Consider the following 23,719-nt stretch of genomic DNA (forward strand, 5'->3'; position numbering starts at 1 on the left):
ACTCATTATTGGGGGATATATACTTCTTCATTTACATTTATATGTAATTTATATATGTATAGATATAAATTTCAATCTAATAAATGTCATATAAATGTTTATTATGGAGCCTTGTTTTTGACATGTGTTAAGTGTTGGACTTCTATCCTCAAGGTCAGAGGTACACACCCATTAGCATCCTGTCATGGCTTTAGAATCTTGGAAGCTCTGTACAGCAGTTCTCCTGTGTCCTATCGGCAGCTTATATGTCTAACTTTACTTGATGGTGAGTTTAAAAGTGTTTCTAAAGTTATTTTACAATTTATAGTTCTCCTATAAAATAATCTTTAGTTTATAATAGCTCTTTATATATCCCATGTAAAATGTTTCCAGATGCTTTAATTAACATAATCATCTTAAAGGTTCATTGATTTGTCATTCTCTTTGAGAGTCACACAGTAAGGAATTGGTAGTTTGTATGCTGTGGGGTAGGGATCCAACTCTTTGTTTATTTTTTTATATTTATATTTGATTGCCCAATCTCTATTTGTTATAAAATAATCTTTTATTCACATGTGTGAACATTATGAGTTTTAGATTTTATTGCTCATGGTATAAGCATGTTTCCCATTACTCAGTAAGGGCACCGTTAACAGTATTGGGGACTTTGGGTGTTTAGAAGAAGGAAAGAACAGTAACAGCACCTGGACCTATTGGTTATGTGTTACACTGTATTCTCCCATCAGCCTGCCGATGGTGCATCACCAGCAGCTTAGAGGAAGGAGGAAGAGTGCCTTGTATTATTACTTTTGGGATTTCCTCACGAGAGATTGAAATTTGTGAGCATCATTAGAGCTGATCCAGATAAGACAGAGCATCCCAGTTGCCTGTAGTGTCCTAAGGACCAAAGAAAATGGCCAAGGCTCAGGTGCTTCTGATGTGTTTTATCCTTTTCTGTATTTTCTACTGGAATTGTAGGAGCCTGTATAATACTGATTCAGTTCATTGGAAAAGCAGAAATTTGAAATAGTAGAACTTAGAGCTAAACTTTTACTCTGATTTCAACATTTGGCTGGAGAAGATTAGGAATATATTGATCATAGGATTAACAATAAACTATTGACATTGAACATAATATAGCACTGAGGATTCTTTGGATAACATTATCTTCCAGCTCATAATTTATTATTCTATGGCCAGCATATCTTTCAAATTATATGCTATACATGGTTTTTAAGGAGAAATAAAATCACTTCTTTAGGAGAGTTCAGTAGTCCATGGGATTTTTGTTTGAGTAACTTTCTTTAATGCTTATTTCTGAAGGTGATATGTTAAATACTCTCCCACACAGCAGCATTCTCATCAATGCATCTAAAATGGGTCTTGTTGCATTAGTGGTTTAAAAATGAGACAGCATCTCACCTCCTCTAACTAGAGATGCAGGAGAGAGAATTAACTGTCAACATCAGCTCTGATTCATATGAGGCAGAGCTTAGACAGACCTGTACCCTCCAATGGTTTTCCAGTCTGACACCAGTATCTTTGCCACACTCCTCTCCTACTCAGCTTATTCTTTTTTTTTTTTTTTTTTTGCAGTGGCCATGGACTAATTACAGTCCAGAGTCACAGGTACAAGTTTTACTCAGTAACAGAGTATAATTTGGTATCAGAATTAGTAGGCTACACATTGACTTTCATATTAAAGAACCATGTAGGCACATTTGCTCTTCTTCAGGGAAGGCCTGTTTTCCCTGTCCCCTATCAGACATTTTTCCTTCTAAAGATAGGCTCATTTCTTAGTTCCATCTTTATATGGTCCTCTCAACTACTTTTGGATATCCTCTTCTTGATCTTGCCTGCCTGTCCCACTTTCTTGGCTGAAAAGCCCTTTCTGGACCTGACACCATTGGCTCTGTCACTCCTGTCCCTTCTACCCTGGTCATTGTCTCCATTGGTGCAGCTCTTGACCCATGAATAGTACAGTTCATTTTGCAGGAGCAGCAGTAGACCCATCCCTATGTGGTAGAGGTTCAAGATGGTCCATGATTTGCTCAGCAACATCTCACAAAACTCAAAAGTCATCAAGTAAATAAATCGCACTTCAAGATGTGGAAGCTGGTGAGTTCCAGATCTATATAAAGGTCAGGAATCAGTCTGTAGGTTTTTCCTCATTGATTTGTTTATAAACGCTGATGAACCAGATCATCAGGTCAGACCACAGTCCACTGCCTCACAAAGAGAAGTTGTTGAATCTCGTCAGCTAATAGGTTGCAGGGGCTGAGGAACCCAAATTGGAAGGTCAGACAGCAAGCTAATGGCTCATAGAGTGGAGGAAGCTCTCAAGTCAGGTCACACAGGCAGCTCATAGTTGCCATTCAAGGAAATGCCACATTAATTTTTTGGAAGCTGCAAATCCCTAATCCATGGGTTCATTCTGAACTGTGTGGCTGCAGGGGCTAATAAACCCAAATCAACAGCTCAGATGACAGGATAATGCCTCACTGTCTCCTCTCAAACCATGCCTGCAGGCAGTTCTCTCTCTCCCTCTTAATATGTTGGCTTCTTGGGCCAACCCAGCATCTTCCCTGCCTAGGCAAGATTAGGAAGGCTCCAGAGATCCACCCAGCAGAATTAGGCTGGGGGCGCCTTGGAGAGCATGTGGTGAAAGATGGCAAGTTCAAGAGGACCTTGCAATTAAAGTTAAGATAATTCACTCCAAAGGTGGCTGAGGAGAATTTGTCCTAAGGTTGTCAAGAGGAGCTTGTCCTAAGGTGGCCTTTAAGAGCTTAGAAAGTTGTTCTGCACTCAGTAAGGGAGATAATGTCTATGAACATTCTGATCTTGGTTCTGACTTATAGCTTCTTGTTCCTGATCCCGAGTTGTACCTTGTTCATTAATAGACCACTTTGATCTATTGAGTGTTGTGTGACCACAGCAACAGATTATCAAACCCAGAAGTGAGACAGAGTGGTGTGGAAGGATTGACTTGTTTTAGAGTTGACAAAAAGTGTTGGAGAGTTGAGGTATGTTTGACCTCCCCCATCTGCACTGTTCCCAGTACTTATTGCCACTGAAGGTACCGAGCCTCTAATAATGGTGATGCTGGTAGAAACCCTAATGCCATTTAATAACAAATAGGTCTTTATATACCTTGTGTGATTATAAAGCTGAGCTATTTCTAGAACATTCAGATAATGTCACTGGAACTCAAAATTCTAATGTTAAGAGTGGGTGCATTATTTTCAGGCACTGGGGTCCCCAACACTCCAAAAGTGATCCTCAGGAGTGACATTGCAATTGTGAAAATATTAAAAGACAGAGAGCAGACAGCTGGACACAGGGGCTCTCTTCCCATGTCAGGCCTGAGAGAGTGAATATATTTTCCAGTGGGTATATATAATGGAGCTTACAGGTCTTTCCATAAGGCGTTCGTGTCATGCAGTTAGCATGTACATAGTTAATGGGTCATATCATAAGCGGGTAAAATTCTAAACAAGCAAGATGCTGAGTTACCATCTTGACCTAGTGTTAGTTGACTTCAAACCGGCCCTGTGCCCTCCCCAGGTGTTTGCTACATTTATGTTGGGCTGGCTCTAGAACCTGATTGCTCAGATATACAGATAACCTTCAGGCATAGTGAAGTAGCCAGGTACAGAAATGATTCCTCTACTATGGGAGCTCCTTTAAGCCTGCTCCTTAATGTGGAGCTAGCTATTGTGGGGGCACTGTATTTGACCTGGAGAATGTATTTGAAAACATTTATTTCTCAGAACACTGGAGATCTTTCTAAAATTAGGGCTAGTTTTCTCGGCTGATGGTCGTGAATGTAGAAATAAGGTAAAATATTTTGTACCAAGTCCTCAGTTAATGACGCATTATGGAATGAACTACCACAATAGTTTTTATTATTGTTTTGCTTTTTTTACTGTAAGATATATTTTTTTTAAATCTTCAAATGGAAAATACTTCATTAAGTAGACCCCTCTTACTACAGGAACCACTGACATTCAACGATGTGGCTGTAAAGTTCACCCGGAAGGAATTGCAGCTCCTGAACTCTGCTCAGAAAACCCTATATCAGGATGTGATGTTGGAGAACTATCGCAACCTGGTTTCCATTGGTGAGGAGAATTCTCAAGTCATTGACCTCGTCACTGGCTTTTCCTGTCTTATATGTTAAAAACTTTGCGGTGTTTGTCGTATTCTCAAAGAGGTAGATTCTCATTGCATTGTCTCATCCTAGGTTAGTGGGTTAGGTCTTCTACCCTTGAAAGAATGCTATTTACTTTATTCCTTTGAACATTATTTTTCTAGAAATACAAAACTGCAGTCTTTACAAACTTTACGTTAATTTTGGTGTGTCCATGATTCTGTAATTTCCCATAAACAGGTTATCTAATTGTCACCCCAGAAGCTTTCTCTCAGTTGGAACAAGAGAACTGTGTTTGGTATTAGAAGCAAGCTATAGTGGAATTTTCTCAGATGCATGGTCAAAACACCTTAAGGGGAATTGGCTGGGGTAGTTGATTGAACAGGGAGAAGGCCTCATATCTATGAAAGGTGTCAGAAAATGCATAAAAGTGTGTGCGACTTTGTATGTGAGAGTTCACTTGTCCAAGATGTTGAGGGAAGTACACCTGTAGCTCTTATGAGATTAGATTTCCATTTTCTTGTTTTACACTATGTGTGTTTGCTTCCATAATTTTCTTTAACATTCTGAAATTTTCCCTTCTTTTATGTTTCCACTTTACTATGAAAATCTGTCTTGCACGCTTCTCTCCAAACAGAGAATTCTGAATTAGTAACTGTCCTCTGAATACAGCACATTCCTCCCCTACTGAGTAAGAATGGATATCCATTTGCAGTATGCAGCACCATCTTGCATCTTGAGCTCCCACCATAAACGGGTCTCCTTTGTGCTTCCTTAGCTTCCCCCCTTGGAGTTTCTCTAAAGATTTGGTGTCCATATTCTCATTTGGTGTCCTGTTCCTTTAAAGTTTTCTTCATGCAGGTGATGTCAGTTCTTTCTGTTTTCTTAGAGAGATGGTCAATTTGCCTTCTCTGTTGGAATTCTTTAACAGACATATTTCCCCATATTTTACTCCTTTTGGTGAAATATATTTATGACTTCTGTTGTTTCCAGGTATCTAAAATCATCTTCCTAGCAAGAAAATTATCAGCTTTAAAGTATACTTTAGCATTGTACCTTACATTTTTTTCTACCTGTAAGATTTTTTTAAGTTGTCTGTTCCTCCAATAATTTTTGTAAGTGGAAAGGGCATGTTTTTTTTTTAATTAAGCAATGTCTGCTATATATTTCTTACTATGTAGTGTCCCTTCCTTAGGCCCACCCCTTCTTAACAGGTCCAATACACGAAAGATGACTGTTGCTGCTTCTAAAGAACATTTTTGCAGTATATTCCAATAGGTTTTATTGCTGTTATTCAAACAATGCATAGTACATTCAATATTGCTCTCTTTTCTTTTCTGTCTCTTGAGTAGCCTTTTGGTTTCCATGTGTAAGTTGCCTTTCATGTCATCCCACATCTCATCTGGTCTCTCATTAGTCTTCAGTCAGACTTTTATTCCTCATGTTTATTCTTTACATAGTCTCTAAGCTGTGCTCTAGCTACTTTGGCTAGCTTCTACTTGGATTTGAGCAATTTATGATCTGTTCCACAGTTAACCCCTGGGCGTGTTTTGACTTATAAGCTTCTCCACCATTTCTTTCTGTAGATGTGGTTGATTTGATTTTCATTTGTTCCATTCCGGAAAATCCATATGTGTAGTTTCCATTTCTGGTGTTTAATAAGGAATTTGCTATGAATTCATCATTAGTCTCAAAATGTTATCAGTGAACCTGTGTGTCATTTCTGTTACTAAGGTCACATTTTCCAACTACTGCTACTTTCCCCAAATTTTACACTTATCAGTGTGTATGATTGTTTGGTTGATCAATGTCAGGCTGAAAAATTCATGTGAAAATTTCAATATATATTTTTAAATATTTTATTGGGAGCTCTTATAGATATCATAACTTCCCATAGTTCAATTACATGGAGCAGTCCTGTACAATAGCTACCACAGTTTGAAAACTTTTTCTTCTTTAATTCCTTGATATCAGCTCTCCTTTATCCCTTCTCCCCTCAATTTCATTATTGTGGTGGTAAACAGAACCTGGATGAAAGTGTGAGCAGCAGCCTTATATCTGTACTCCTGACCACAGGGCTTGGAAGACCAGTTCTAGTGTTGGAAGAAAACCCCCACAAGTCCCAAAGCTAGAACTGCTAATGAGCAATCTCCAGACAGAGATTTCCCCCCAACTGCCCTCCAGGAAGATGTTAGTATACAGCTGCTACAGGTGCCTGACTTCTTGCTTCTCAGCTGAAAGATGCCTAGCTTTGAAAGCAATCAGGTTCCCTTTGTTGCTGTCACTTAAGGAATCAATTATCTCTTTCTCTCTTAAATGCCCACTGGATGGGTCCTAAAGGACTGGTGTGTAATTGAAGGGCAGAAATAAAAAGGCTTTGCATTCTTTCACCAATTTATATAATCTCAGGGCATGCAGCTCCCCCGCCTCCCACACAAACACAGGCAGACACCTAGCTACCTAACAAGGTAGGCAGGATCTTTAGCCTCGGGATCCCTGAAATAATTGGATGAGCAACTTAAGACCAGTGCTGAGGGTAGGTGGAGTGGAGTAATTGTCTCCTGAGCGGGGAGAACAATAACAACAACATGTCTGCTCTTGTCGTTAAAGCTGCTGGCAGATAGTAATTAGCCATGCGCTTGTATGAGGTATCATTAAGGTGGCACTACAATGAAAGGATAGTGTGGCGATGATATTTAACTAAGAGTATGTGACTGGGACTCTTCTCCAACTTTGTGAATGCTTCTATGTTTGCTTTAATTGGTGCACAAAACTGAATAACACTTGTACTAACTGGTCTTGCTTGCAGGCATATGAATATTAGCCTACCACTGACAAAATTATACATCAGGGAAGATATTGCAGTGTGCTTTTGGATAATGAATATGATGCCAATCTTCTTGAATTTGTCGATCTCAGCCTTATAAACCACTTGATTATCTAATTAAAAATAGCCAGTACCAGTCTATTAAAGTTGAATAATGCATACACTATCAATTTTTACCATTCCATTTTGTTTTGACAACTTGCAATTTTTCATGACAATATTGCATGTATGCCATTTTCCATTTACTAGAGGATATTAGCAGCTATTTTTTCTCATTTTCAGTCATGCCATGTCAAGCACTGAAGGTCCCCAAAGCTTTTCCTCCATCTACATCATTATGGTTGACTGTACTTTGAGGATTTAGTACTTGTTCAGTGTTATTTCATTGCCATTAAACCTGAGGGGTTCATGTTCCAGAAGTCGATCACCAGATCTTCCTCCCAGTCCCTATTTCTGGAGAATCCACTAAGACCTGTGCACCATGGGTGGTCCTGCTTGTATTTGAAACACTGGGTGGCAGTGCTTCTGGCATCACAGCAACCTGCACGCCACCACAGGACAGCACTGTAAGAGGAGTGCTGTGAGCTAAAATACAGGCTCCACAAACATAAGGAATGTGTTTCTGTACCATAATCCCTTTCATATATACCTGTAAAAATGGTTTTCTCCCAAGTAGAATATTCGCCATGTTTCGCATTCCCAACTTTATCTAGCACTTAGTTGTCTTTCAGTAAAGATTGATTAAATGAATACATTTAACCTCTACCAAATGGAATTAGCAAGTCATATCACTCCTGTGGTCTATTGGTCTCATGTCTTCCTTCTGTTATGTTTGTTGTATGTATTCATGTACCTCTTTAAGCAAATATCAAACCTGTGTCCATTTATCACTTTCATATCCAACCTGATTTCTATAGTAACTATTTTTACCATTTGAATTGTTTACATGATTGTATTTCGTCCAATGGGCAATAAACATTAAGCATAGTGTTTTATTTATAGTCATAAAAGAGGGTTGTCACTAAAGATCTACTTTATATCAATGTGTATTTTATGGGGTCCATTGAAAACCAAGATATTTAAAAGAGTCAATGTTGTGTTCTTTTATAGAAATCCAGAAAGATGATGATCATTTGCTTGAGCACTTGCAATGTGAAAGATGCATTGACAGAATGGAATGGTGCTACAAATGTAATACATATTCTCAGCATAAAAATAATTTTCCTCCAAAGGAAACTTATGAGATGTTTGGATTACATGAAAAAAATGTAAAATCAGATTTAATCATTCTGGAATTAAATCAGAACAGAAGCAACAAAATACAGAAGTCAGTTGTGCTCACTGAAGATGAGAAAACTTTTCTCCACAGTGAACAAGAGCAATTTAATACTGAAATGAAATTCCCTGAGTGTGAACCACCCAGGTTCATGAAGTCACAGTGCATTCAGCATCAGGAGTCTGATGAAATTGAGAAACCACACACAGGCGATAAATGTGGAACAACCTTCATTGAAGACTCTGTGTTCTATGAACACCAGATTATTGGTATACTAGATAAGACCTACGAATGCAGTCAGTGTGGGCAAATATTCAAGAAAATGTTCAAACTCAATGAACATTATCAAAAAAGTCATGAAGGACAAAAGCTAGGAAAATGCTTGCAATGTGGGAAAAATTTTCACAGTGTATCATACCTCAAGGGACATCAGGAACCTCATGTGGCAGGAATGTCCTATGTATGCAGTGAATGTGGGAAAGGCTTCACTAGGCAGAGTGATCTCACTGCTCATCAGCAAACTCATACTGGAGAGAAACCCCACATATGTGGTGAATATGGAAAAGCCTTTATCAGGAAGACTCTTCTCACTTTTCATCAGCGAACTCATACTGGAGAGAAACCCCATGTATGTGGTGAATATGGCAAAGGCTTTAGCCAGAAGAGTAAATTTACTGTTTATCAGCGAACTCATACTGGTGAGAAATCCTATGTATGTGGTCAATGTGGAAAAACCTTTCTCACGAAGGATGTTCTCACCGTTCATCAGTGAACCCATACTGGAGAGAAACCCCATGTATGTGGTGAATGTGGAAAAGCCTTTATTCGGAAGCATGCTCTCACTGTTCATCAGCGAACTCATACTGGAGAGAAACCCCATGTGTGTAGTCAATGTGGAAAAGCTTTTATCAGAAAGAGTAAACTTACTGTTCATCAGCGAACTCATACTGGAGAAAACCTCCATGTATGTGGTGAATGTGGAAAAGGCTTTATCCAGAAGACTGCTCTCACTATTAATCAGCAAACTCATAGTGGAGAGAAACCACATAAATGTGGTGAATGTGGCAAAAGCTTCATTCGTAAAGGAAATCTCAAAACTCATATAAAAATTCACAGGAGTAAAACCCTATATATGTGGCAAAGGCTTTATCCAGAAGATTTCTCTCACTGTTCATCAGCTAATTCACACTCGGGAGAAACCCCATGTATGTCATGAATGTGGAAAAGCCTTTATCTGGAAGGCTTCTCTTACTGTTCATCAGTGAACTCATACTGGAGAGAAACCCCATATATGTGATGAATGTGGAAAAGCTTTCAGCCAGACACAATGCCTTACAGCACATCAGAGATTTGACAAAAGGAAAAAAGCCCTTTGCATGAATTAAATGTGGAACATCTTATATGTGGGCATCAGATCTCGTTAATCATGAGAAATTTTCATCAAGAAAAACTTTCATTGGAGTTAGTGTAACAAAGCTTTCAAAACAAAGGAAGAGGTGCTGGAGTTTGGCCTGGGCCAAGTGTGTGAACGGACAGTTGTGACTTACCATATGGGTACCCGTGTTCTGTGTTGCTGTCCCTCTACTGACATGGCCCACCATTTTGGCGACAGATGACCTTCCAGACTTCCACAGAGTGCATGTTCTTCCTCAGATGCATGAAGGTTCCCTAGACTATACACGGTAGTCCCTGGAGAAGTGCTGACAAGGTGGGGAAACCACAGCTTCTGAGAGGAAAGCCTCACTGCCTTCATTCCCTTGTCTCTGCTGAAACTGAGTTTGTGTCTGGGCTCACACTGAGTTCCCATCACTGTGTAACTTGCACAGTAATACATGGCCGTGACGTCAGGATTCACAGAGCTCAGTTTTAAATTAACCTGGTTCTGGGATGTATCCCTGGTGATGCTGACTCAGTACTGGAGAGCTAGATTATAGTTTGTGCCCACCATTCTCCCTTATTATCCCAATCCACTCCAGATCCTTTCCTGGAGCCCGGTGGACCCAGGTCACATTATAGCTGGTTAAAGACAATCTAGAGACCGCACAAGTGAGAGATAGGGTCTGTGAGGGCCTCACTAGTCCAGGGCCTGACTCTTGTACCTGCACCTGGGCATATACAGCTGGGGATAGAGAGAAACCCAGTGAGTCATGTGCCCCGATTCTTCACTCCCAGACTTCATGTCTGACTCCCTGAACCACTCACCACCCTGAGTTGCCAGAAAGAGGAAAACCCACACATGCTTCATGTTCATGTGGATAAGATTCGTGACACCCAGAAAATGCTCTCCAGGTGAGAAGGAATATGAATTTAAGTCCTTGCATGTTGTGGTTTTATTTGGGTTCTTGTCAGGCATTTGCGTGTGGGAGGTGCATGGTATGTAAAGGTGGAAAGGGCTGAATGGGGCCCCTGCCTCTGGGACTCACACTAGAAAAGTGATGCTGGTGGAGTCCTTGAGAGAACACAGCCCTCTCTTTGAGGTCTTCCCTCTACCAATCATGCGGACATCTGTGTAGATTTTAAGTTTAATGTAGCTTTACATCTATTACCATCAGAAGTACACAGATGATCTGGTGAAATTAAAGACAATCTCTATGCTTACCATGCAATGGAATCAAGACTAGGCCTACCTGAATCTTTTCATTCCTTTGACCACGTAGGGAAACAAGTATATGTCTCCCTAAAACTCCTTTCCCCTATAACATTTCAGAATATTTGGGAAAGGATAAAATATACTGCGTTATAGTCCATGTTTAATATTGGAAAAAAAGTGTTTCCTACCAACAAGGTTATTTGTGGGGAAACAGGAACCCACAGAAGTCTTAAGAAGGTCATATTTCTTCCCATGGATTAGTACCCTCTGTGGGTGATGGGTATTCTGAGCCCCCTGCTGACAGCAACCCATCACATACAGGAGAGGTGTTTCCTGGGCTTACACAGTCTTCCAACTTCTGTGGGGCACACAGTAACATTTTCTCTGGTCATAAGCATTCAGATTGTTGGTCAGGAGTGTTACCTGGAGTTGTCTCTGCAGATTTCCAAACACGGGCACTGGAGCTACCATAGTGGTCAGCACAGCAGCTCTAACTACAGTCTGTATCCAGGCTCCTGTGGGGCCTAAGCACCCCTGCAAGTCAACTTTCTCCCTGAGGTTATTTTTACCTCTGGTCCCTCAGTGGGAAAAGCTTTAGAGGTAGAGAGTGCTACAAGTTGCAAACACTGTGAGCTGGATACAGTGAAAGGAAGTATGATCTACAGACATAGCTCTTTATACAGATTTTGATATTGAGATATAAGCCACAAAAAATACTGGTAAAGAAAATCTGGCTCAAAGACAAAGATATTCTACAGGATTTAGGCTGCCTTCTTTACAGAGGAACGGGGAAGTATTTAAATCAGGCTTCTATTCAAAATAATTGAAACTGGAACGTTTTAGTTAATTATTTGATGTTAAGGGGAAAGTTTCTAGTCAGAATTATTTTGGGGGTGGTTTTCTGTTATGTTTGATGGGAAATTTTGCAGATGTTTTTAATTGTTGAAAACAATACTCTAATGCCACTGAACTACACCTGAGAAGAATGTTGCAAATAGTATTTTGTTGCATGTTTCATGAGAAAAATATGTTCCAATACATGACAGAAAGTTTTGCACACATAGCTGCAAACGGACAGAAATTCTTGCCAGTACAATATTTCAAAAACTTTAAAATATTGAACAGGAAAAGGGATTGTGATATAAACCAATAACTGAATTTACAATAAAAAATTTCATAATGAAATAATCTATGTTTATTATTTTATTTGATTATTTGTTTTTTGCCCAAACCATCTTATAGTTAGCTGTGGTCGTCATATAATCATTTGTCAATTTCACAGGATTAAGAGTGAAGGGGTGGAGTCTAGCCAGTTAATCAGATCATAGCCAATGTGGCCTCTGTGTTGGAGTGGCCTCCTGAGGATTCTGGGAACTCCTTCATTCCTCCTTGAATGTAGGAGTCTGTCTCTCTCTGTCTCTTTCTGTTGACTTCCTGGGAGACATTGCAGCTGACAAGACATGTGGAACTATGTGAGTGCTCTCAGCTGGAGAAATCACGTGGACCCATGCAAGCGCTGAGATGCTTACAATGCCACCAGATCCAGAAGACTTCCCACCCACTGGCCTGTGCTCTTGCTGCATTTGGCATCATTGCATGTGTTTTGTGAGTCTGAAGAAGACTTTAAAAATAGGTATCGGACATATGGTCTAAGATTGGACTTAAGGAATTGATCTGGACTGGGCTGGGATGTTTTCTTGATATTTGAGTTCTCTTGTACATAAAGCTATTTCTCAAGGACGTGAGTGTCTATGAATTTGTTTCTCTAGTCTACCCATAGTAACATAGATATCATATCATCCCACAGTTCCATCACATCAAGCAGGAGGAAAACATCTTTCTTGAACTTTTTAATATCGGCTCCCTTTTACCCCACCCATTGCCCCACTGTATCTCCAAGAAATCCTTGTTTGTCTTGCTGCCTCTATACATTTATCAATTCTGGGTTCGTATACTGTTAAACAGAAAGACACATAACAAAACTCAAGAGAATTACCCCCAATTGCAAAATACATCTGAGGTGAACCCAAAAGGAATTGCAAGTTGAGGAAGAAGGCAGTCCAAGTGTACTCTTCTGTCCTTCCCTGGAGTCCAGGACTGAACCAGTTGTGTTTAGGATCAATTATGTCAGTCTGGCTCCTGGGATGTGGTGACCTTGCTGGATCACTGCCTTTCCAGGGCTTCTGTGTTCAAACATACTCTTTAGGTCTGGTGTCCTACAGCCTGCCCCTTCTACCTTTGGTTGAACACATGCTAACATTCCCCAAACTGATTGTTAAATATATTACAAGGAATACAAACGACGACGACAAAACTAACTCCCTGCCTTCCAGTAGATTCTCCCTCATAGCACAGCCCTATTTTGTCATCTTTGCTGGTGAGGAGGGAACACTGTTCTTTTAGCAGCTCAAACGAAGGATGCTTACAAAACAACATCCCTGCACTGGTCGCAAAGTGAGACTGCTGGCTGGGGGTAGTGAGACCCATTACTGATGAGCCAGCTCCATCTCTTCTCTGTGTGTGCAAAGTACTGTTGCATGCAGTGTTTGTTGGTAAACTGTGCTTTTGCTGGGGACCGCAGACAATGGTTTAACAGATTCATGCTGTTAAGTTGACCTTACATTACAATAGAGGGGGATACTATTGGAAGGAAGAATAAGGCTATTTTTGTACATCTACCTTTAAATTGAAGCAAAGCAAGTGAAAAAATATATTTAAAAGGAAAGCTAAGTGTTGGATCGGCCCTGTGAACAGCTCACTGCTGTGGGATTGCCAAATTTGCAGGTAGGTAGCTGGGTTGGGGCCTGGGATATAATACCAGGTGTCCTTTAAATTGGTTTATCCACAGAGAGCACAGCTGTGCTCTCAATCATGCCGTCGGAGTTCACAGCACCTTCCTGTGCTTTGCTTCCCTTGCAGATGCTGTGGCAACTCCCGGCCGAACTGTTGATACTTCAGGATCATCCCACAGAAGCCTGCAGAGACAACTGGAGGCTTGATGCTGAACCACAAGGTCTGCAGAGGGAGGAGAGCTCCCACTGGTGATAATCCCTAGCTATGCCCAGCTCCTTCCTGCAGATGATTAGATCAGGCCACGTGGAGAGAGTCTCAGCACTGGGGAAACAGGAGTGCTTGGAATCTGCCAGGAGCAGGGCTAGGTGTCGGTGGAGGTGTTTCTATATTGCTTTGAGAAAGGAATCACAAAATGCCTCACCGTGCTAGTAGAAATAGGACCTGGTATTTCCAGGTTTCCGGCACTTGTCCTGCACAGGCCAGGTACCTTTCAGAACTGGTGCCCAGACTGTAGCCTGATCCACTTCTGAATGTACACTCCTCCCTGGGCCATTCATTGTAATAGAAAATTGACACCCCAGGACCACGCATAAACAGCGGATAATTCTGAGCTGTTTAGGAAACCACTGTTATAAGCACAATAAAAGTGCACTCTTCTAAAAATAATTCACAGGGTACATAAGGGACTGTAGTGGATTGATTATACTCCTCCCTTGCCCCAAACCACAATAACCTCTGGAAATACAGACTGGTATCTCTCATGAATATAGATGCCAAAATCCTCAACAAAGCCCTGGTCAATAGAATCCAACAGCATATAAATTTATTTTAAAAGACCAATATTCTCAGGTCAATGAATCAGGACAGAAAACCCAACAATAAAAACATCCACATACAATTGATTTTTACATTGGCCCAAAAGACATTAAATGGGAAGCAGGTGCCCTCCTCAATAAATGGTGCTGGAAAATCTGGATAACCACCTGCAGAAGAATGAAATAAAATATCTCATTCTATGTACTAAAATAACTCCAGGTGGATTAAACACCTACATGTAAAATCCAGAGCTAGCAGGATCATTAGTCCAGGGAATACATGGGTTGGCAGAATTAACAAAAGAAACATACTCCATAGAAGGTAACATAGATGAATGGGACCTATGAAAAAGAAAACACTTGTGTAAATCAATAGAGTTTATTTAATAAAAGAGTAAAAAGAGAGCCCCCAGACTGGAAAAGGATATTTAGTAATGACACATCATATAAAAGACTGATGATTAAGATCCACAGAATTTTACAAGGTTATAGCAAGAAAAAAACTTGGTAAGATGGGCTAAAGACCTGAACAAACAATTCGTACAAGATGATAGATAAATGGCTAATAAACACATGTGGAAATGTTCTAGGTCTGTAGTCATTCAGGAATTGGAAATCAAAACAACAATGTGATACCAACTAAAGCCCAGTAATGTATCCCAATTTAAAAACAAAACATAACAGAACAATAAAGGGTGGACAGGGTCTGGTGGGATAAGGACTTTTGTACAACTGCTAGTAGTCATGTAAATATGTACAGCCACTATAGAAGGCGATATGGAGATACCTAAAACATATGGAAATTGAACTACCATCTGACTCACCAATACCATTACTGGGCATATACCCCAAAGAAATAAGAAAGAGATGATGAACAGACATGTGTTCCCCCATGATCATTGCAGCACAGTTCACAATAGCACGAAGCTGGAAACAGCCTAAATTCCCATCAAGAGAAAAGTGGATACATTAAAAAAAAACCAACTCTGATGTAAACACACAAATAATATGAATCCCTAAAAAGCAGCATTGAAACACTTCAAGTCGTGGAAGGATCTGGAAGACATGCTTAGTGAAGTTAGTCAAGCACAAAAGGACAAATGCTATTTAAGTTCACTCCACTTGGAAAAAGTCGCAGAAAGGGCACAAGCTCAAGTTTGCACGTCATCAGGCCCTCTGGCTAGGAGCTAGATCGCCTGGGAAAGAGCTGGACCAGTGCCATGAACCACAAATCCTCTGGTTAAGGTAAGTATAGTGGAGGTCATTTGGCCAGAGGACACTTCCTGATCTCCTGATAGCTGGGATCCATTGGTGGGGGAAAGGGGGCAGGATGCTGAGTAGTAGCAATATGGATCTGGGGTGAGGTCCCCTGGAGAGGGTGGTGGCCCTCTCAAAGGGGTGAGGCTTAGTGATGGTAGGGCGTGGGCAGCACTGAAGAGGGGAGATGGAACAGTCAATTTTGGGTGAACGTAAGTGCATGTCTGCTCGGGTGTGGGAAAGGAGAGCTGACAGCCAAGTGGAGTAAGGAGAGACTGCAGGTGCTCTTCGGATCAAAAGGTAGGGAGGGTATTTCATGACTTGCACTCGGAGAGCAGAGCTGACTTAGGACTCTGGGGTTACCTGGGAAGCCAGGTCAGATGTCACAGAACAGTGGGAAACTGAATCCTGACTCTCAGAGTACAAGTCATGCTGCAGAGCTGCTTCTGTGGGATCCCCAAATGGGAACTCCACTGGGGGAACTGGATTCTACCCCAGACTCACTATAACCTGAGGAATTAAGCTGGAAAACACATGGTGTCTGGGGTTGAAGAAAATAGCTGTACCAAGAGCTGTCTACTATTGGTTGTCTAACAAACAAGTCTTGGTACAGCAAGTGTGCTGTGTTAAGACGTATTATCCTGGCAACTGTGTGGCTGTTCTGTTGCAGTCTGCTTATACTCATCTACATTAGGCTGTTTCTCACAGGTGTGCCGCCATTGGAGCTCACCGTCTTGAAGCAGTGTAATTTGTTTGGTTATTTTTCAGAAAATGAAACCTAGGGATGTTGTGCCCACAGGGAAAGAAAGCATAACAAGGTTTTAGGGTGCTTGAAGGGTGGAGGAGAAAAAAGGGAGATGATTTCAAGAAGTCTAGGAAGGAACCCTATCATTTGGAAAACATGTATGAGTATGCAAGAAATTGCACAATTCGTTTTGACAGAATTGAACTATGGAACAATATGACCTATACAGTGGTTCCCAAGTTAAATAATTTTAATTTTATCAAATAAAAGGTAATAAAGTAATAGATCAAAGAATGGGTTTGGGGCTTGCACTAAATCCTATCCCCAATTTAAGGACTATCAGTTCGAGCCCACAGGACGATGGCAACGTAGTGACACATGCCAGGGGGACTCTGCAGAATCCAGCCCAGGAGAGTTGCTTAGAGGGAAATTCAAAGCTGCTGGATCGCAGGAGGTGCATCATAAAGATAAGTATGCACATATCCACTGGGTTTTGAAGGGCTGTGGGTTTTGGCTTACATCACTGGAAGCTGCCGGGGGCTTGACCTTAGCCCAGCCACTGTAACTGCTGGAGCCCGGACCATTTGGAGCCCAGCCAATGTATCTGCCGGAGCCGGGGCCATTTGGAGCCTGTAGCAGGGCTTGGTCTAAACACAGCCACAATTTTCCCCTGCCTGCCTCAGGGCAGGGACAGGACCCTGGCAGCTCCACCAGCAGGGATCAGGGTTCAGCTACATTGTTGCTTCTGTTTATATCTCTGCTCTCTATTCCAACACAGCCGTGGAGGGCTGCACAGGAGCTTTTTCATGTCATGGCCACAGCTTGCGGTGCCTACGTGGTCTGAGCAGGGACTAAACCCAACACCCCACAGCCCAACAGGCAGGGATCAGGGTTCAGCTACACTGCTGCATCTGTTAACATCTCTGCTCTGTGTCCCCCCACTTCTTTGGGGGCTGCTCAGCAGCTTTCTTGCGACTCTTGGGGCTCAGCTGTGGATAGCAGCTGGGGCTTGGGGCAGGGAGTAAGCCCTTGCAGCTCCACAGGCAGGGAGTGGGACTCAGCTACATAGTTGCTTTTGCTTCCCTCACTTCCCTATACCCCTGCAGAGTCTAGTCTAACATTTTAATTTTTCTCCCCCTGCTCTTTATTCCTACCCTGCTCTCTCATGCTCCATTGCAGACATATGGGGCACTCCCATTGCCCTAGGGCATTTGCGCCTTGGCCACACCCAGCTAGGTGAGCTCCACCCTGCATAGATAGCCAAAGGCTAGGGAAAGGCCTGCTTGCTCTCCAGGGGATACTCCTCAGACTTCTCACCAGGGAGTTCCTGCCTGAGTACCTGGGGACATAAGGCAGCTCAGCCAACACTTTTCAACATTCAAACCAATAACAGGAACATCAGCCCAGCCTGTGCAACACTGGGGCAGGCAGCCGACCTGCCATCTGGGGTACTCCCCTGATAGGGAAGCCACAGGAAGATAAAGTGGTAGGTTAATACCATAGCAAAATCAGCTGTAGGCAGTTCGAAGAAGCATTCCTGTAAGTCTTCCAGAGAGAGACTAGAAAATGGCACCTGGTCCCTCTAAAATAACAACGCAAAAAGCCATCACCCCTAATGACTTCAACGAAAAAAACAGGAGAAAAAAAGACAAAGGCAGAAGATGTCCTGAACATAACAACATACATAGAAGAAGCAGACATTGAGATGCCACTCAAAGAAATTCTCAGAATGCTGCTTGGAGCCATGCAGGATATGAGGGAAACAATACAGAAAAAGGATGAAACGATACAGGAGCTTAGCGAGGAGATAATGAAAAACAATAGCACAATCATGTTCCTTGAAAATTGATTGGAGGAATCAGAGAACCCTATCAGTGTCTTGGAGGACAGCCAAGCAGACTTTAATAAACGTGAACAAAAATCTAACAAGAGCATCAGAGAAGCTGAAGAAAACCTAAGAGCTATGTCTGATGCTATGAAGCAGAACATTAGAATTATTGGCCTACCGGAGGAAGACACAACAAAGAATCATCTGCTACAATAGCGAGAGAATTCTTGGAGGAAAACTTGCCCAGCCTAATGAATGAAAACCAGGCAACCATCCAGGAGGCTGAAAGAACACCAGCATGACAGGACCCCAAGATGAAATCACCAAGGCACATAATAGTTAAACTATCCAACTTTGAGGAAAAGGAGAAAATCATGACAGCAGCCAGGGAAAAACAAGCAGTCACATATAAAGGTTCCCACATAAGGATATGCTCAGACCTATCAGCAGAAACTATGAAAAAAAGGAGAGAGTGGAGTGACATTACTCCAAAAATTGAAGGAAAACAACGCAAATCCAAGAATATCTACCCAGCCAAATTATCGATCAAGATCGATGGAGAAGTAAAAGTCTTCCCAGACAAGGAAAAACTCAAAAATTACATTACAACAAACCCAGCCTTACAAAAGATCCTCGCCGACTCAGTATGGGCAGATGAACAACACTCACCAAGCACAAATAAGAGACCAATACATAGAACAACTTCACCCAGAGCACAACAAGGAGAAAAGAGACCCCAAGATAGCATTGGTTTAAGGATGGAAAGAAGTCAAGAATGATACACACAAAAAACACACACTAATGAGAAAGGAAAGTAGGAAAACTCCCAACACAAAAGGTATAAAATGGCATCACAGAGTCCACAGATGGAGATAATAACCCTGATTATCAGTGGCCTGAACTCAGGCATTAAAAGACTGAGACTAGCAGAATGGCTTAGAAAACACAACCCATCCATTTGCTGCCTACAGGAGACACATCTCAAGGCTACAGACAAAAATAGGCTGAGAATCAAAGGCTGGAGAAGGACCTACCAAGTACACAGCAATACAAAAAAAGCAGGGGTTGCAATCCTAATCTCGATAATTGACCTCAAAGTACAAACCATAAAAAGAGATAAGGAAGGATACTATCTAATGCTCAAGGGAATCATAGACAATGAACCACTAAGCATTGTAAACATATATTCCCTGAATGAGAGACCAGCTGAATATGTCAACCAAACACTCCAAAAGATTAAGAAAAAATCACAGACCCGACAATTATAGTGGGTGACTTCAACACACCACTCTGAGAAAGATAGATCACAGGGAAAGAAACTCAACTATGATGCACATACCGGCTTGGGAGGAACTGGAGGAAATCATGCTAAGTGAAGTAAGTCAGGTACAAAAGGAAAAGTAAAACATGATCCTGCTGAGGCAAATATTAAAAAAAATGCTAATGTGGCATAGGGGAAAAAGTTACTATATACTCACATTTTGGGGTTGAAGACTGTGTAGTATGGCAGAGACCAGATCAAAACCAGGGATGCACATAGTAGACAACTGGGGAGGAGGTGGGGAAAGAAAAATAAAAGGATGAATATAAGGAAGAAAAGGTGAGCTGGGGCATGGGGCACTAACCCACCCAAGGGGAGGGTATTGTTTATATCTCCACAGGGAAAGTGGGACCAGACTTCCACCCAGTGCCGCGAGGTGTGAATGCAGCATTCCGGAGTGGAGTAGGGAACCAGTGGAGAGGTCTGGGAGGCTGGCCCCAACACCAAAAATTAAGTGGATTCCTGCCCCTCCCCCAAGAAGAATTTGTTTCAAAGGACGACATTGATTCTACAGCTCGGGCAGAAGGATATATCGGATCAGAGCACACGGGCGCAGATGAAGGGGAGGAGGAGAGAGTGGAGCACAGACTTGCCCACCAGGCCGTGAGGATGATGTTCCTGATTAGAGCAGCCAGTCCACAGAGAGGACAACATGCCCCCCACTATAAGACATGAAACCCCTCAGTGACCAATGGCGCTACCGGAGAAAGCATCAGAGACACAGTGTGCAGATTGCACCTGACCTGATCCAACCACACTGAGGCAAATCACTGGGAGAGTTCAGCAGAACAGCAAGGGAATGGAGTGGCAAGGTCCCCAGGGAATGCTGAAAGTGGATTTGGGGCCAGGGCGTGGTGCCCATACAGACTGGACTGGAAAACACTCCTAAAGGCCAACAAACGAACCTTGAACTAACTACAAGCTTTTCTATCTTGATGTGTTTTGTTTTGTTCTTTGTCAGTGGTTTTTTGTTGTTTTGTTGTCTGGCTGTATACTGTTGCTTTGTTTTCCTCTGTCTTATTTTTGTGCATGTTATTATCTCCACAGGTTTGTCTACATAAGACAGGCTGGATGAACTATCTGGAGGAAAAACAAAGGGACCGACAGTTCTGGGGGTACCTGGGATAGGGGGAGATTGGGCGTAAAGAAGTGGTGTTAACAAACCCAGGGACAAGGGAGCAACATGGGATCCAAATTGGTGGCGAGGTGGGGAGTGGCTGGCCTGGTAGGGAATGATAAGGGCAAGGTTACTTAAAGAAGAGGTATAGCTGTAAGCCAGGTGGGGATGGAGCATGATAGTGGGGCAGGAGGAAAGTCAAGGGAAATAGAGAAAAGAACTAGGAGGCAAAGTGCATTTATAGAGGTCTAGACAAAGACATGTACATGCAAATATATATATATGAGGATGGGAAAATAGATCTATGTGTCTATATTTATAGGTTTAGTATTAAGGTGGCAGAAGGACCTTGGGCCTCTACTGAAGCACTCCCTCAATACATGAATAGTTTCTTCTATTAAATTGTCATTCTATGATCCTCACCCTCCCGACACAATTGCTGAAGCCAAAGCATTTGAACAAGTAAATATGAAGAAAGTTGATGGTGCCCGGCTATCAAAAGAGATAGCGTCTGGGGTCTTAAAGCCTTGAAGGTGCACAAGTGGCCATCTAGCTCAGAAGCAACAAAGCCCACATGGAAGAGCACATCAGCTTGTGTGATCACGTGGTCCCGATGGGATCAGTTTTCAGGTATCAAAGAGCAAAAAATCATATCATTGGCTGCACAGCTCCATGATACGATTGTCGAGGACAAACGGGTGCATAAGCAAACGTGGCAAAGGAATCTGATGATGCCCGGCTATCAAAAGAGATAGTGTCTGGGGTCTTAATGCCTTGAAGGTGAGCAAGCGGCCATCTAGCTCAGAAGCAATAAAGCCCACACGGAAGAAGCACACCAGCTTGTGTGATCACGAGGTGCCAAAGGTATCAGGAATAAGGCATCATCATAAAAAAAAAAAACCCAAAAACTTAACATCGTGAATGAAGGAGGAAGTGTAGAGTGGAGACCCAAAGCCCATTTGTCGGCCACTGGAGATCCCCTCACAGAGGAGTCTAGGGGAGGAGATGAGTCAGTCAGGGTGCGATGTAGCACCAATGAAGTATACAACTTTCCTCCAGTTCCTAAATGCTTCCTCCACCCCACCCCCCAACTATCATGATCTGAAATCTACCTTGATAGAGCAGAGGTTGTACACTGGTGCATATAGGAGCTGGAGGCACAGGGAATCCAGGGTGGATGATACCTTCAGGACCAGGAGTGTGAGGTGCGATACTGGGAGGGTAGAGGGTGAGTGGGCTGGAAAGGGGAAACCGATTACAAGGATCTACATGTGACCTCCTCCCTGAGGGACAGACAACAGAAAAGGGGTGAAGGGAGACGCTGGATAGGGCAAGATATGACAAAATAATAATTTAAAAATTATTAAGGGCTCATGAGGTAGGGGTAGCAGGGAGGGAGGGGAAAAAAGAGGATCTGATGCAAAGGGCTTAAATGGAGAGCAAATGCTTTGAAAATGATGAGGACAAAGAATGTACAGATGTGCTTTATACAATTGATGTATGTATATGTATGAATTGTGATAAGAGTTGTATGAGTAATAAAATGTTAAAAAAAGAAAATAATCTAAGAAGTTGTCCTAAATATAGAAGAGCACGGAAATAATATTTGTGAAAGCCTTATTAATTCCCTGTAGTGTGAAGATGCCTTAATACTGCATGCCATAAGGTAGTCTGACTTGAAAAATGTACTGATGAAGATCAGAGACTGGTGCCTTAACTACAGCATACAGCTCGATGAAAGAAAACCAAAATCCTCACTATAGGACCAATACAAATTACCATGAAAAATGGAGATATCATTGAAGTTGTCAAGGATTTCATTTCACTTGGACCTCAATCAATATACACAGAAGCCATAGACAAGTGATGTGTTTCCCTGGGCATATTTGTTTCCCAGGACCTCTTTAAACATTTAAAAAGCAGTGTCTATTTGAGAACTAATATTTACCAGATCCAAGCTATTTTATTTTTAATTGTCTCATATGCCACTGAAAGTTGAAAAATGAATGAGGCTGTTTAAAAGTAAAATGATGCATTTTAATTATAGTGCTAGTGAAGAACTTGATAGTTTGATGCACTGTCAATTGTAGCTTAGAAGTTGTACAATTATAATGCTTGTCATAAATGGATACTATGAAAATTTCATTTTAAGTATATTAGAAATTTGTTGAGAGATCTGTCCATTAAAGGACATGCTTGATAAAGCAAAATATCATTGAAAAAAGGATGAACTTCAACAACATAGAACATCACAGTAACTGCAACTAAGCTCAAACTTGACAACTGTGAGAAGGAAGCAGGACCCATATGTGTTTCATTCTTTTTTTTCTCTAACATTTCTATGAGAGTGACATGATTTAATTTGACTTAAACAGCAAAATGCAATGCCAATGACAAACATTTTGCTTGATGCATAGTTAATTAAATTTTTCCCTTTACATATTGGCACCTGATAAGGATACCATTTAATACCACTTTTATTTAATAATATGCTGCAAGTCTTTATGGCAGTTATTGATCAAAAAGTGTCTAATAAAAGCTGACAATGGTAGCAAAGATGTAAAACTGTAATTGGAGATGGTATCACTCTAAACATGGACAATCCAAGGCCCTACAAGAAAATCATTGCATCCAAATGAAATGTTCAGCAATTTCACACGCCATAGGTCAATATAGAAAAGTCCATTTGGATTCCGTGTACCAACAGAGAACGCCTAGGGGAGCCCGAGCCTAAAGCCTAGGGGTGCCCTAGCCTGAAGGCTAGGGGAGCCCTAGCCTGAAGCCTAGGGGTGCCCGAGCCTGAAGGCTATGGGAGCCTTAGCCTGAAGCCTAGGGGAGCCCTAGCCTGATGCCTAGGGGTGCCCTAGCCTGAAGGCTAGGGGAGCCCTAGCCTGAAGCCTAGGGGAGCCCTAACCTGAAGCCTAGGGGTGCGCTAGCCTGAAGGCTAGGGGAGCCCTAGCCTAAAGCCTAGGGGTGCCCTAGCCTGAAGCCTAGGGGTGCCCTAGCCTGTAGGCTAGGGGA

The 23,719-nt window shown here is 41.9% G+C and overlaps 1 long non-coding RNA gene across 5 annotated transcripts in view; it reads left to right on the top strand.

The window, feature by feature from the left end:
• The window catches only part of LOC142436453 (uncharacterized), a 78,370-nt gene extending 56,226 nt beyond the window's left edge, over window positions 1–22,144 (top strand). The window contains exons 4-8 of one of the 5 annotated variants that reach the window (XR_012781950.1): window positions 154–265; window positions 726–907; window positions 3,974–4,100; window positions 13,742–13,835; window positions 19,922–22,144. This is a non-coding gene — a long non-coding RNA (uncharacterized LOC142436453). The other 4 variants (XR_012781951.1, XR_012781949.1, XR_012781953.1 and 1 more) reach the window with 4 other exon arrangements.
• Window positions 22,145–23,719: the final 1,575 nt, after the last annotated feature.

Source organism: Tenrec ecaudatus, unplaced genomic scaffold (assembly GCF_050624435.1).
Source record: "Tenrec ecaudatus isolate mTenEca1 unplaced genomic scaffold, mTenEca1.hap1 Scaffold_282, whole genome shotgun sequence".
Taxonomy (NCBI): Eukaryota; Metazoa; Chordata; class Mammalia; order Afrosoricida; family Tenrecidae; genus Tenrec; species Tenrec ecaudatus.